The sequence below is a fragment of the Miscanthus floridulus genome, chromosome 18, assembly GCF_019320115.1.
Source record: "Miscanthus floridulus cultivar M001 chromosome 18, ASM1932011v1, whole genome shotgun sequence".
In the NCBI taxonomy this organism is placed as follows: Eukaryota; Viridiplantae; Streptophyta; class Magnoliopsida; order Poales; family Poaceae; genus Miscanthus; species Miscanthus floridulus.
The window spans coordinates 95,518,412-95,532,177 of NC_089597.1; the positions used below are offsets into that span (position 1 = coordinate 95,518,412).

Sequence of the window (13,766 nt, forward strand, 5' to 3'; positions counted from 1 at the left end):
AAAGATGTTGTGTTTGAAAAGGATAAGCTTTGTAGCTCTTGTCAAGCTGGCAAACAAGTTAGAAACACCCATCCTAAGAAAAGCATGATAAGCACTAGTAAATCATTTGAGTTATTGCACATGGATTTGTTTGGGCCAACACAATACACTAGTATCGGTGGAAACAAATATGGATTTGTGATAGTGGATGACTACACTAGATACACATGGGTATTCTTTCTAATGGACAAAAGTGATGTGTTTGCAACATTCAAATCATTTGTCAAGGGCATTCACAATGAGTTTGAAACAACCATCAAGAGAGTTAGAAGTGACAATGGTAGTAAGTTCAAGAATACTAGAATTGAAGAGTTATGTGATGAATTTGGAATTAGACATCAATTCTCGGCCAAATACAATCCACAATCAAATGGCCTTGTTGAGAGGAAGAATAGAACACTTATTGATATGGCAAGGTCTATGCTTAGTGAGTATAATGTGAGTCAATCTTTTTGGGCCAAAGCTATCAACATGGCTTGCTATTGTAGCAACCGCCTCTATTATCACCGATTGAAAGAGAAGACACCCTATGAGCTCTTGAATGGTAGAAAGCCCAATATTACATATTTTTGGGTCTTTGGTTACAAATGCTATATCTTGAAGAAAGGCACTAGATTAGGCAAGTTTGATAAGAAATGTGATGAAGGATTCTTACTTGGATATTCCACTACAAGCAAAGCATATAGAGTATGGAATTTGGATAGTGGTACTCTTGAGGAAGTTCATGATGTTGAATTTGATGAAACCAAGGGTTCACAAGTAGAGAATGAGAACTTGGAAGATGTTAGAGGCATTCAACTTTCGAATGCCATGAGGAACATGGATATTGGTGAATTGATGTCTAGGCAAGTGATTGATGATGAAGATGATCAAGTGCAAGTGCTCTCCAACTCAAATGTGCAAGATGATACAAATCAAGCTAGTGCAAGTGACTCTCATGACATTGATCAAGATCAAGTGGCTAGTACATCATCTCAACCCAATGATCTAGCAAGTGCAAGCAATCAAGTTCCATTGCTCCAACCAACAAGTATTGCAAGAGATCATCCTTTGGATATAATCATTGGTGATATTTCAAGAGGTGTGCAAACAAGATCAAGATTGACATCATTTTGTGAACACTTCTCATTTGTGTCATCCATTGAACCAAAGAAGATAGATGAAGCTTTGAAGGATGTTTATTGGGTGAATGCTATGCATGAAGAATTGAACAACTTCACAAGAAATCAAGTATGGGAATTAGTAGAGAGACCAAAGGGACACAATGTGATTGGAACCAAATGGGTCTTTAGAAACAAGCAAGATCAAGATGGGATAGTAGTAAGGAACAAAGCAAGATTAGTAGCACAAGGCTATACACAAATTGAAGGTCTTGACTTTGGAGAAACATATGCCCCGGTTGCTAGATTGAAAGCAATTAGAATCTTGCTAGCCTATGCTTGTGCCCACAACATCAAGCTCTATCAAATGGATGTTAAGAGTGCATTTCTCAATGGCTACATCAATGAAGAAGTATATGTTGAGCAACCTCCCTGTTTTGAAGATGATAAGAAGCCCAACCGTGTATACAAGTTGAAGAAAGCTTTGTATAGTTTGAAGCAAGCACCTAGAGCATGGTATGAGAGATTGAGGGACTTCCTCCTCTTTAAAGGGTTCACAATTGGCAAGGTTGACACCACTCTTTTCATCAAGAAGATTGGAAAAGACTTGTTTGTGTTGCAAATCTATGTTGATGACATCATATTTGGATCAACAAATTAAGATTTTTGTGATGAGTTCGGAAAGATAATGGCTAATGAGTTTGAGATGTCCATGATTGGAGAGTTAAGTTACTTCCTTGGTCTTCAAATCAAGTAATTGAAAAATGGTACATTTATAAGTCAAGGCAAGTATATCAAGGGCATGATCAAGAAGTTTGGCATGAGTGATAGCAAAGTTATTAGCACACCAATGGGAACCAATGGCAACTTGGATAGTGATGTAAGTGGAAATATGGTAGATCAAAAGTTATATCAGTCTATGATTGGAAGCCTACTCTATATGACCGCATCAAGGCCGGATGTCATGTTTAGTGTATGCATGTGTGCAAGATTTCAAGCCTCACTAAGAGAAAGTCATTTGAAGGCTACAAAGAGGATATTGAGGTACTTGAAGCATACACCAAATGTTGGTTTGTGGTATCCTAAAGGAGCAAAGTTTGAGCTAGTTGGTTACTCCGACTCGGACTATGCAGGATGCAAGGTTGAAAGGAAGAGCATCTCGGGCACATGTCAATTGTTGGGAAGATCACTTGTTTCATGGTCATCAAAGAAGCAAAATAGTATTGCATTATCAACCGCCGAAGCCGAATACTTATTCACCGGTAGTTGTTGTGCACAAATTCTTTGGATGAAGGCCACCTTGAATGACTTTGGAATTAAGTTCAAGAAAGTGCCATTGCTATGTGACAATGAGAGTGCAATCAAGTTAACCAATAATCCAGTGCAACATGCAAGAACAGAGCACATTGATGTCCACCACCATTTAATAAGAGATCACCAACAAAAAGGGGACATTTGCATTGAGAGTGTAGGCACCGAAGATCAACTTGCCGACATATTCACCAAGCCATTGTATGAGAAAAGGTTTTGCAAGCTAAGGAATGAGTTGAACATATTGGATTTCTCAAATATATGTTGATGCACCCCCCACTTTTATGACATGCCTCTCCTTCGAGCACTCCAAGGTAAAAGTTGATTGGCATGACATACATCTTTGCTAAGGACATGATTAGTGCATCTAGTCACATTTTTAATTTTATTAGGACCTTTCAAGTGGTTCTATTTTATTAGGCTCATTCATGAAAATCAAATGAATTTGATGTTTATATGGTATCACTATTGCTTCTATGCTTGATATGATCTAGTGATAGCATATGACATGTTTATAGGCTTGTATACCTAGTGTTTAATCTAGAAAATGAGCTATAAGTGTTTAACTCAACATGGTACAAGATAACCCTTATTTGGAGGTGTGAAGAAGCTTGTCCTTGGATCAAACCGAGTTAAATATCTTTGGCATATATTCTAGTTTGAACCAAATTTGGGAAAATGATCCTCACCCCATTGATTGACATTGATAATCTCGACCCTACAAGTAATACTATCTATATTTAGAACCTTTGTGATCATTGATGACAAAGGGGGAGAGAAACAAAGATAGTGAAAAAGAGGGAGAAATATCATAAAGGGAGAGAAACATAAAGATATCTTGATATATGAGAGAAATGAACAAAGGAAAGGGATCAACTAAAATTTTGAGCACACAAGTAGGGGAAGCAAGCTCATGAACTTGTATGGTGCATTTGAATATGCATTTCATATGTTTTGCTTGCATGGCACAAGTTTTAAATTTCGATATCCATGCTTGTGTGGTGTATGCTAGTTGTAAGTTTGAATGATGAAATGAAAAACTAGCATGCATAGGTTATATAGTGGTTTCATTTTTCAAAGTATTGTTTCCAAGTGGTATCAAGTTAACCATGATGCTAAGGATGGTATAATGGTGCACTCCGATTGGTATCACGCTTCAAAGGTCCATCTTTTATACCTTAGCATTATTTGGTAGACATTGACTCCTATATTTCCTATCTAATCATATGTGCAAGCTACAATCCAAACTCTTAGCACATATGTAGGGGGGGCAATTGCTACCATATGGAGTTCATGAAACTTGTCCATATCCTCTTACACATGGTAAATACGCTTGGACAAGCAACATGGATTCAATTGAATTTTAATTCATATCTTTGTATAAGGGTTGTCATCAATTACCAAAAAGGGGGAGACTAAAAGCTCTAGTTTGGTTTTGGTGAATTGATAAAACCCTAAGTGCTAACCTAGTTTATCAAGTGATCATGAGATAGGTAGCACACTCCAAGTGGTGAAGCAAATAAAGATCATAGCATGATAATGATGATGGTATGGTGATGATCAAGTGCTTTGACTTGGAAAGAAGAAAGAGAAAAACAAAAAGCTCAAGGCAAAGGTATATTTTGTAGGAGCTATTTTGTTTTTGGTGATCAAGACACTTAGAGAGTGTGATCACATTTAGGTTTGATAGCCATACTATTAAGAGGGGTGAAACTCGTATCGGAATGCAGTTATCAAAGTGCCACTAGATGCTCTAACTCATTGCATATGCATTTAGGATCGAGTAGAGTGCTAACACCCTTGAAAATGTTTGTGAAAATACGCTAACACATGTGCACAAGGTGATACACTTGGTGGTTGGCACATTTGATCAAGGGTGGTGAAGTTTGGGTGCAAGGGCAAGAAACTCCACTGGTGGAGTGTCCGCCCATAGAGTGCAGACAGTCCAACGGTGCCACCTGCGCCCTAGACAGAAAAGACGGAGGTCACTGTGAGTGACCAGACGCTAGGCTCGGTTGGACCGGAGTGTCTGGTTAGTGGCAGCAGAGGACGTGCATTTCGGTCTTATGACCGAACGCTGAGTCGCTCAGTGACCGGACACTGGCAGGGTGCGTCCAGTCAGTGCTGACGTACGCTGATGTAGGGCATACAGAGGAGACATTGTGTGACTGGACGCTGGCTGTGTCCGATCAAGCATGACCGGACGTGTCCGGTCGGGAAAAATTGCGTTTGGAACCTTACTGGAAACGACCAGATGCTAAGGTCCAGCGTCCGGTCACTTTCTAACTGACGCGTCTGGTCAACAGACGACCATTGAAATCTAACGAACATTATTTGAAGCAGAGGACACATGGCGTGAATCACATGACTAGATGCTGAGGGCTAGCATTCGGTCGATCAGACCAGAGCGTCTGGTCACCTCGCGTTGTGCCCAGTGAAGGGGTACAACGGCTCTATTTCATGGGGGCTTCTATTTAAGCCCCATGGCCGGCTCAAGCTCACTTGATTTGGCCATTTGCATTGACATAGCAACCTTGTGAGCTTAGCCAAAGCCCTCCCACTCATCTCCATCATTGATTCATCATCATAGTAAGATTGGGAGTGATCCAAGTGCATTGCTTAAGTGATTGCATCTAGAGGCACTTGGTGTTCGTGTTTCGCTGTGGATTTCGCTTGTTACTCTTGGTGGTTGCTGCCATCTAGATGGCTTGGAGCAGCAAGGATCGTTGAGTGGAGGGTGGTGATTATCTCCGGCTCCGATCGTGGTGATTGTGAGGGGTTCTTGACCTTTCCCCGGTGGAGTGCCAAAAGGTACTCTAGTGGATTGCTCGTGGCTTGTATGATCCTTATCTTGTGTTGGTTGTGCGGCACCCTATTAAGGGTTTGGCGTGTGAAGCCAATTAGCGCATGAACCTCTAAGTGAGTGAATCGCCACAACAAGGAGTAACTTACCAGCAAGCAAGTGAACCTCGGTAAAAAAATCATTGTGTTCATCATTGATTCCGAGGTGATTGGTCTTCATTGTTATTCATCCTTGTGATTGATTGGTTTCTTCATCAACATGGTGGTATAACCTTCTTGATCACTCTCTTTACTTTACTGCAAACTAGTTGACAAGCTCTTTAGTGTAGCTAGTTGTGAGAGGTTGCTTGCTTGGTTGGTGTGGCTCTTTAGTTAGCCTTTGAGAGCACACTAACATAGGGTAGTGTCATAGCTATTGTGTGAATAGACACTATCTAAACTAGAATTGTGGTAGGTGGCTTGCATTTTGAGTAGGCTAGCGCAACACTTGCTTCGCATCATAATTGTCTAACCATTTTGTTAAGTGTTGTTGTAGAAATTTTATTAGGCTATTCACCCCCCTCTAGCCATTAGGACCTTTCAGTGACCCAGAGCGCTGGTGCCTGGAGTGTAAGGGTCACGCGGATGACATCGCCTAGTGCCTAGAGGCGGTGTAGGATGAGTTGATGGAGCATCATGGAGCTGAGAGGGCCCAAGCTCATCGTGCCTCTTGTCCATGTCATCGTCGTCGTCGTCCTCCTCATCCTCGTCCCCATCCCCTATAGCTGCTTGACTAGAGGAACCCAAGGCTCCTCTTCCTGCGGAAGGATCGTACATGTCATGCGTCATGTTTGTCCTGCAACCACAATGACCAGCCGCATGGCATAGATGATGTGACAGCCTCTGTTGTACAAAACTATGTTAACTTAAAGAATATAACGCATTAATGATTTGTTTGAAAGAATATTTTAAATCTTACATCTAGGAAGCCAAGTATGTAGTCATCATTGACTCTCGGCCGAACACGCTTGATCTCTTCAACTGAGCTTCTCAGTGTATTGCCCTATAATAAAGTTTTTAATAATAAGACTTCTGAACAGATAGCATTTAGTTTTGTTTTCTTTTGTACAAGAATGTAACTTATTATAAGGGTTATACGGCTCGAAGGTTGTAATAACTACAATAGATAACTCCTAATGTCGGTCTAAGAATGCCTAATGTATTGTTATGTAACTCAACGTAACAAAATAAGGCGATTGACTTACCACTCTGTCCAAGATCGGTCCTGCCTCCACCTGCCTTCCTGCACGAGTGGACTAGTCGTACATCATGTCTTCATTGTCGGAGGACTCGATGTTGGTGTAGTCAGTTTCGGTCCACTGTAGCCTGAGCCTACACCATGTCGAACGCTGGTACCAAGCTTGGTACCGCCTAAACTCACGGTTCATGTGCGGCTCGTTGTTGTCATCTAGGTTGTCGTGCATCTCCTCCCATTCCTCAATGTAGGACTGGTGGTGCCTCTCCCAGTCAAAAATCTTCTTGTTCCTCTGATGATCCAACCTACATGTATGTCATCATTACATTAATCCACATACGTGGCACCATATTATAAGAAATGGACCATCATCATGAGACATTTGAAATATCAAAACACTTACTTGTGTAAGTCAACGCCAGTCAAGAATAGAGGCATAGGCCAAAGCTGTCTCACTCCAAATTGGCGTGCAACCCTATCTAGCAGGTGGTACTCGATAGCATAGAAGCAGATTAGAGGGCACCTCATCCTATAGAAGTAGTCATCGGCCCCATAGACGTTGCTCAGCTAAAAAGAAAGTGCGTCGTCTCCACCATACGGCTCCCACTCCACCTACAACATGTCCAAATAAGATGTTAGATGGTATACTAATCCTTTTCAAAGCAGCATGGAAAATAAAATTTACTTACACTAGATGCCATCAGCGAATCTAGCTCGTTCGTATACTCAATGTACACCTGGTCTATCCTTGTGTGTGGAACCCTGACCTGGTCCCAAAGGTACGCCCACGTCGGCTGGCGACTTAGAGGCTAACCTTGGAACCACTCACGATGAGCCAGAACCTCTGGACGACCAACTAGAAAACGAGCCCACATCCACAGCTGTAATAGGTACACGCATCCACCAAGTGACAGGTTCGCCGTAGACCGATGACACCCCTCGCACAGCTGTCGGTATAGAAAACACAAGACTACAGAGCCCCAGCTGTACTGACCCGCCTGGTCCTAGTCACTGAGGTAGTGGATCCACATCTAGGACGCATTGTCACCCGTCGCGTCAGGAAAGAGAACGCAAGCAAAAAGGTGTAGATCCACGCCCGGCAGTAGTACCCAACCATCTCCTCATCTACCTCCTTGGGGCACTGTGCGAACTCTGTATGTAGCCATGAGATGGGAACTCCAGAAGTGCAAGCCCCTTGCTCGCCAAGCTCACGCCCAAGGAAGGCCTCCACTCGTGCTCTCCAGCCCTCTGACCTGCACTACTCAGTGACTGGGTTCCCATGAATCCTTAGACCTAGCATCTTCTGACAGTCCTGAAGCGAGACTGTCATCTCCCCGAAAGGTAGGTGGAAGCTATAAGTCTCTGGCTGCCACCTATATTTAAGACCAAGCAAGATTACTTGTCAAAAAGTCAATCGCATGAACAAATGGCCATGAATGGAGCCAATGATTCACTTTAATACCTGTCTACCAACCCAGTTATTGCCGCTGAGTTAAACTTGGGCAGCCCACGACAAACCTGAAAGGAGATGACATCTAGGCTAGCTCTTTGCAGGAAAGGAGTGTACCTATCGTCGTACCAAATGTCCAAGAACCTACTGTGGGTCCTAGAACAAAGGTGCGGAAGGTCCTGCATCGAATAAAACATAGTCACATGTTACTTCATGAACACATGTACAAATAAAACTTATAGATTATTACCTGCCCCAACGCAACGAGACGTCCTCAGTAGGTCTCCTCATATGTCGGGTTCAGCAGGTGGAATTGCTCCATCCTACAAAAAAAGTGAATGAATTAGAATTGCAATGTACAATGAAACATGAACTTATAAATGTATAAGTAATTGACACAAATACAAGCATAAATTGAGACATGCATAATTAAATATATGAATAAGACAAATATAAAATAATACTATAAACCAATAGTCCTACCTCACTAATCTGCCAATGGCAACTTCGTGAGTTGTGGCCAAGTCTACCGCACTTGCCGCACTCGTACTGCTCGGGATCAGTAACAAATGGAGTTCCTCTTCCACACCTAGTTCTTCCGGGTATCTAATCCATAACCATCCTATGCCTCATCCTCTGCCTTGATCCATGCTTGTTCCAATGGTAAGCTGGATCCGCAATGTACTTTGGCCCATCATATGGAGGCCACTCTCCAGGGTCCTGGAAAGGCACGAAGCGGGGGCTCCATGTGTTCACAAGCGTGTTGACACTGAACTCATGAGGTATCCTCCTCTCGATATTATAGTTGCGATGCCTAGCTGCTGCCACCAAATGAGAACATACAAAGTGGTATTACCTTGGTTTATCACAAGTGCACTTGAAATCTTGGAGGACAACCACATGTATCCTCGACTCTTGGACCTCGCCGTCGGACGTTGTACCGCCCCTATGCTCGACTTGACAAGTCCCTGTGGCGTGGTCAAAGCATGCAACCTCATGTGTGCCAGCCCTTTCTCTTGTCTTCTCTAGGTGTGCCTTTGGTTTCGAAGCCCATATCTCTCCATCACTCCTCAACTACAATGCATGGGCGTGTCTATTGTTGAACCAGACAACAAGCTTATAGAAGGTGAATTGAACAATTGCATTCATGGGCATACCACGTATTGCCAATAGCAACTTATTGAATGACTCTTGTCATGTTGCTGCACTGAAACTCGTACCTCCAGCCACCGGCGTCATGAGCTCTCGTCCATTTCTCCAAATCCCTCATCAAACCTGTGAGCTAATGTCTACCTTCTGCATTTGATGCGGTTCTGACCTGCTCCAACTTTTCCCTAAAGTACTTGTCCTCAAGCTATCGAGCAGCCTCCTAGAATAGATCAAAGTTTTTCTTGACATCGTTCTTCCGGAGTAGATTCTCGGCAAGGTGTCGAGTACACCAACGATGGTGCAAAGGTGCATACCCCTCTAACTGCTCTCGCACAACATTAAGTATGCCCTGTTGCCTATCAGATATGACACTAACCTCCCTACCAGGCCCAACCACGTGTATCCAAACTAGCCTCAAGAACCATCCCCAACTGTCATTGTTCTCCTTCTCAACCAAAGCAAATGCCAAATGAACCAACTTATTGTTCGCGTCACAGGATATGGCTATAAGAAGTGTGCCCTGGTATTTGCTAATCAAGAATGTACCATCAATGGAGAAGACAGGACGACAGTGCCTAAAGGCCTCGACACACTGAGGGAAGCACCAGAAGGCGTGGAAAAATATCTGCCTCTCATCCTTCCATGCATTAGGTTTTGGTATGTACTCATAATGCATGCCTAGATTCACCACTTTGATTGCATTGAAAAGAACTGGCAGCTGCTCATACCCATCCTCCCAGTCCCCATATATCATCTTCCACGCTCGCTGCTTAGCCCTCCATGCTTTACCATAAGTTATCACATATCCTCCATACAACGCCTCAACGGTCCTGATAATTGTTCTCACCTTCATGTTGGGTTCTCCCTGCAAAATTCCCATTAACCGCTTGGCAATGAGGGTAGATGTCAACTGCCGATGCCTCAGTGTCAGCTCATGGTCAGCACAATTGTGTGGCCCAACAACTTTTGTGATCTTCCATTTTCCGATCACCTATTGCTTCCTTGCACAAACCCTCCATGGGCAACATTCCTTATCACACACAACTATGTAACGGTGCTCCACATATGAATGCAATACCCTATAAGGCCTCTTTCATATCACTACAAAAGCCTACAACCACCTCTTCAAAGTAGGGAGGTCATTGAACACCCTCCCCTCCTCAATTACCATGTTAGGACCAGCCTCAGGAGCTTCTAGGAGCTCATCATCACGTCCTTCTACAAACGCCTGATCGGAATGAGGTAGATCACTGAACTCATGAACTCTAGGATCACGGCGGTCGGGAAAGATACGCCTCATCATCTCAACATCACTCTCTGTTAGCTCTCCAATAGGACGATCATCATCAGAATCAAGAGCCCTAGCCATCTCATATGGCTCCGAATCATTCATAATTTCAACACTATTGGAGCCACGGAATCCATCTCCAAAGTGCACTTGCACAGCAACATGGGGCACATCCATATTCTCAGGAATGTCTCCTGCAACATCATTACAGAAATGAGGAAAGAATGAAAGAAATAGATATAAGGAACGAGGTAAGCTCCCAAAAACCATGCGGTTAAGACACTTACTCAGATGATTCTGTGTCAAAGGGATCTCATAAGGAGGATCTGCCACAAAAACATGAGTATGACAACCATCTCCAAATACCGCATGGGGGGCAGATTGAGCATTAGGAACCGTAGGCGCAATCTGCACATGCAGGTAAGGTTCCGGAACGGGAGGGTCGATGTGTGCCAGATGATCCATTGCTGGGGTAAACCCATGAGGGATTAGATCAACTAACACCTGACGCACAACCACGTCTAAACATTGCAGCTGGCTCTTCATAGCCGATCTCACATAGTTCTCCCACTGATCCGCACAACCAATTGAGATCATTCGTCTAAAGATGTTCAGAGGACAACCTAGGTGCAGTACACCATCAACTACAATGTCATCATCTCCAAAGCAATGTAGCTCCTCCCGAGCCCTTGCAACCATCTCACTAAATGAAGGCCTATCATTAAATAGCACAGGCACGCTTTGCATGCTAAGAAACTCAACATATCCATAGCGATCGCTTTCAACCGTGCCTCCATGATATATGGTCACTAGATTGTCCATCTATTTCAAAAACATAACGAAACACATATCCTTTAGTCCAAATTAGACGATAAATATTACCTAACAAGTACTTTCTAACTACAAACTAAGTAATCAAGATAATAACTACGTATATATTTATAGTGTACTCACTAAATAGCTAGATCATATATAGTTAACTACAAATATAACTACATATCTAAGTAGCTATCTAACTATATCTATTTACCAATGTATCTATGTTTATATCTATCTACATATATATCTCACTAAATCAACTAACTGATTCATCATAGTAACTAGTAAATAACAAACACCAACTAAATAGGTACATTGCATATTCATAATTTTTACCTTTCCGGGTTGGCGGACGACTGGCGTAGGTCAAGGCGAAGATTCGGGCCCGCGGTGGTGCGGCTGACGATAGAGGTGGCCCGCGGCGGCCGAAGGGTGCCTGGCGCTCCGCGCGGCGAGTCCGGCTCGACGGGCGCGGGAGGCACGCCGGCGGTGGACGGTGGCAAGGTGGGGCGAGGCCAGCGGTGGAGGGGGGCGAGGCCGAGGCCACCGGTGGAGACCAAGGCGAGGCTAAGGCGTGGATGGTGGTGGAGGACGTGGCGGCGCGGCGCTGTAGCCAACCACGGGCAACGGTGCGAGGGCACAGCGGCGTGGTGCGGGCTCGGGCGAGGGAGCAGCAGCGGTGGCACGGCGTGGCGAGGTCATGGGCTCGGCCACCGGAGCAGCAGAGACGACGCGATGCGGCGAGGGTGCGGGCTCGGCCGCCGGAGCAGCAGCGGCGGCGCGGTGCGGCGCGGCGCGGCACGGGCGCGGGTGCGGGTGGGCGCGGGCGCTGGCGTGGCGCAGGCGCGGTGGCGGGCGCGGCGGTGGAGCGGTGACGGCACGGGCAGGGTTGGCTAGGGCGAGAGGGAGAAGAAGAAAGGTGGAGCGGTGGCGGCAGCAGATATTTCCGAGCTCAGCGCTAGAGTGACTGGCGTCGAGCTCGGCGCCAAGATCTACGGCGCCGAGCTCGGCGCCAGTCACTCTGGCGCCGAGCCCCCTGGCAGGCCATTTCCCCGTGGCCAGGAGCTCGGCACTAGTGACCGTGGCACTGAGCTCGACGCCAGTCACTCTGGCACCGAGCCAAGGGTCTATTTTCGGAATTCTTTCCGCCAGGGGTCTATTTGTGAGAAACTTTCGAAAAAAGGGCTAAATAGTAAAAAATTCGACAGACCGGAGATCTTCCCATACGACGTGCTGGTGAGGCCCACAGGCTGACCCACACGGCAGGCACTACCAAATCTTGGGGTAGGATATCTGCACCGTGCACGGTATGTGAAACAGAGTTAACCAGTGTTCATCGACGGAACTGACCGACGCGAGGCTGTAAAAAAATGCCAGACGTCGAAATGGTACTCGCGGAGTCCACGCGGATGGCCTAGGTGTCGTGGGTTTTATTTGGTATCTATCTTATTTATCTATCTATCTATATATATACTATCTCCTAATTCAATAAACCAATAATAATTTTAACTTATAATAAAGCTGCTACACAACGACACTGTTAAGTTTCAGCTTCCAAGATCCAGAAATGCTTTTCTAGAGTCTCACAGAAAATCCGGCAACACGCAGCCACCCGCTTCAGCTGCTTGGACATGGCAGTGTAAGCCTGGCGCTGAGACATGAGCCACTCACTTCTAGAGCTTCCACAGAGACATGTTCTTCTCTGTATCCTTCTTCATCACCTTCGACACTGCCATCTCGAAATCCTCCTGGGTGATGTGCACCCTTCTCTCCCAAAGGGCAAACATTCATGTTTCAGTGCAAACAGCCTACAAAACCACAAGGTAGAATCAACGTGAGTAGTGTACCATAATCGTTATGGTATCTGCACCTTTGACACTTTCAGTGCACAAAGGGTTGCAAAGGCTAAAATGATGAGGGTGAATCCAGACAACTGCTACATTTACCCTTGCTACCCAGGCCAAATCTTGCGTGGATAGAATTTTAACTACATGGACTAACATGATAACAACCCGAGCCTTCTAAATTTCTACATATGCTTAAAGAAGTTGTTTAATGTTTTTACTGTTTATTGTTCCATTCTTAATGCAAAATTTCTCTTGGTAAGGCATGCTTTTTAAACTAGGATCGTCATACAAACCTTCAGCTCTGCTCCAGAGGCTCCATTCATCTTCGCAGCGATCTTCTTCGGATCAATGCCACGCATCAAGTTCATTCTTCTTGAATGAATCTTCAAAATATCAAAGCAGGACTGAAAGACCGGAAGATTATAGGTTAGTCAAAATCAGCAGCCATGTGGGCATTCAATGTTTTAAAGGCGGTAAGGCGAGGCGAGGCGAGGCAAGCGATCCCCTTTTGGACACCTAGGCGAATAAGACGCTTGCCTAGGGGATGCCATATAAACATATTAATATATAATGCCTCCACGAACTGAGCCACCACATAAGGTGCATGCCACCTCATCTCTGTTTTGAAGGTTCGGTCAATAGCCAAACCTTCAAGCTGGATCTTTTGACCTTTGCGGGTTTTGGGCTGGATCGTTCTTGGGATCATATCCGCTGATGATTGATGGTG

General features: G+C 44.6%; 1 pseudogene; it reads right to left on the reverse strand.

Annotated features, from left to right (window-relative positions):
* Positions 1 to 12,865: 12,865 nt before the first annotated feature.
* The window catches only part of LOC136524219 (26S proteasome regulatory subunit 8 homolog A-like), a 43,519-nt pseudogene continuing 42,618 nt past the window's right edge, over positions 12,866 to 13,766 (reverse strand).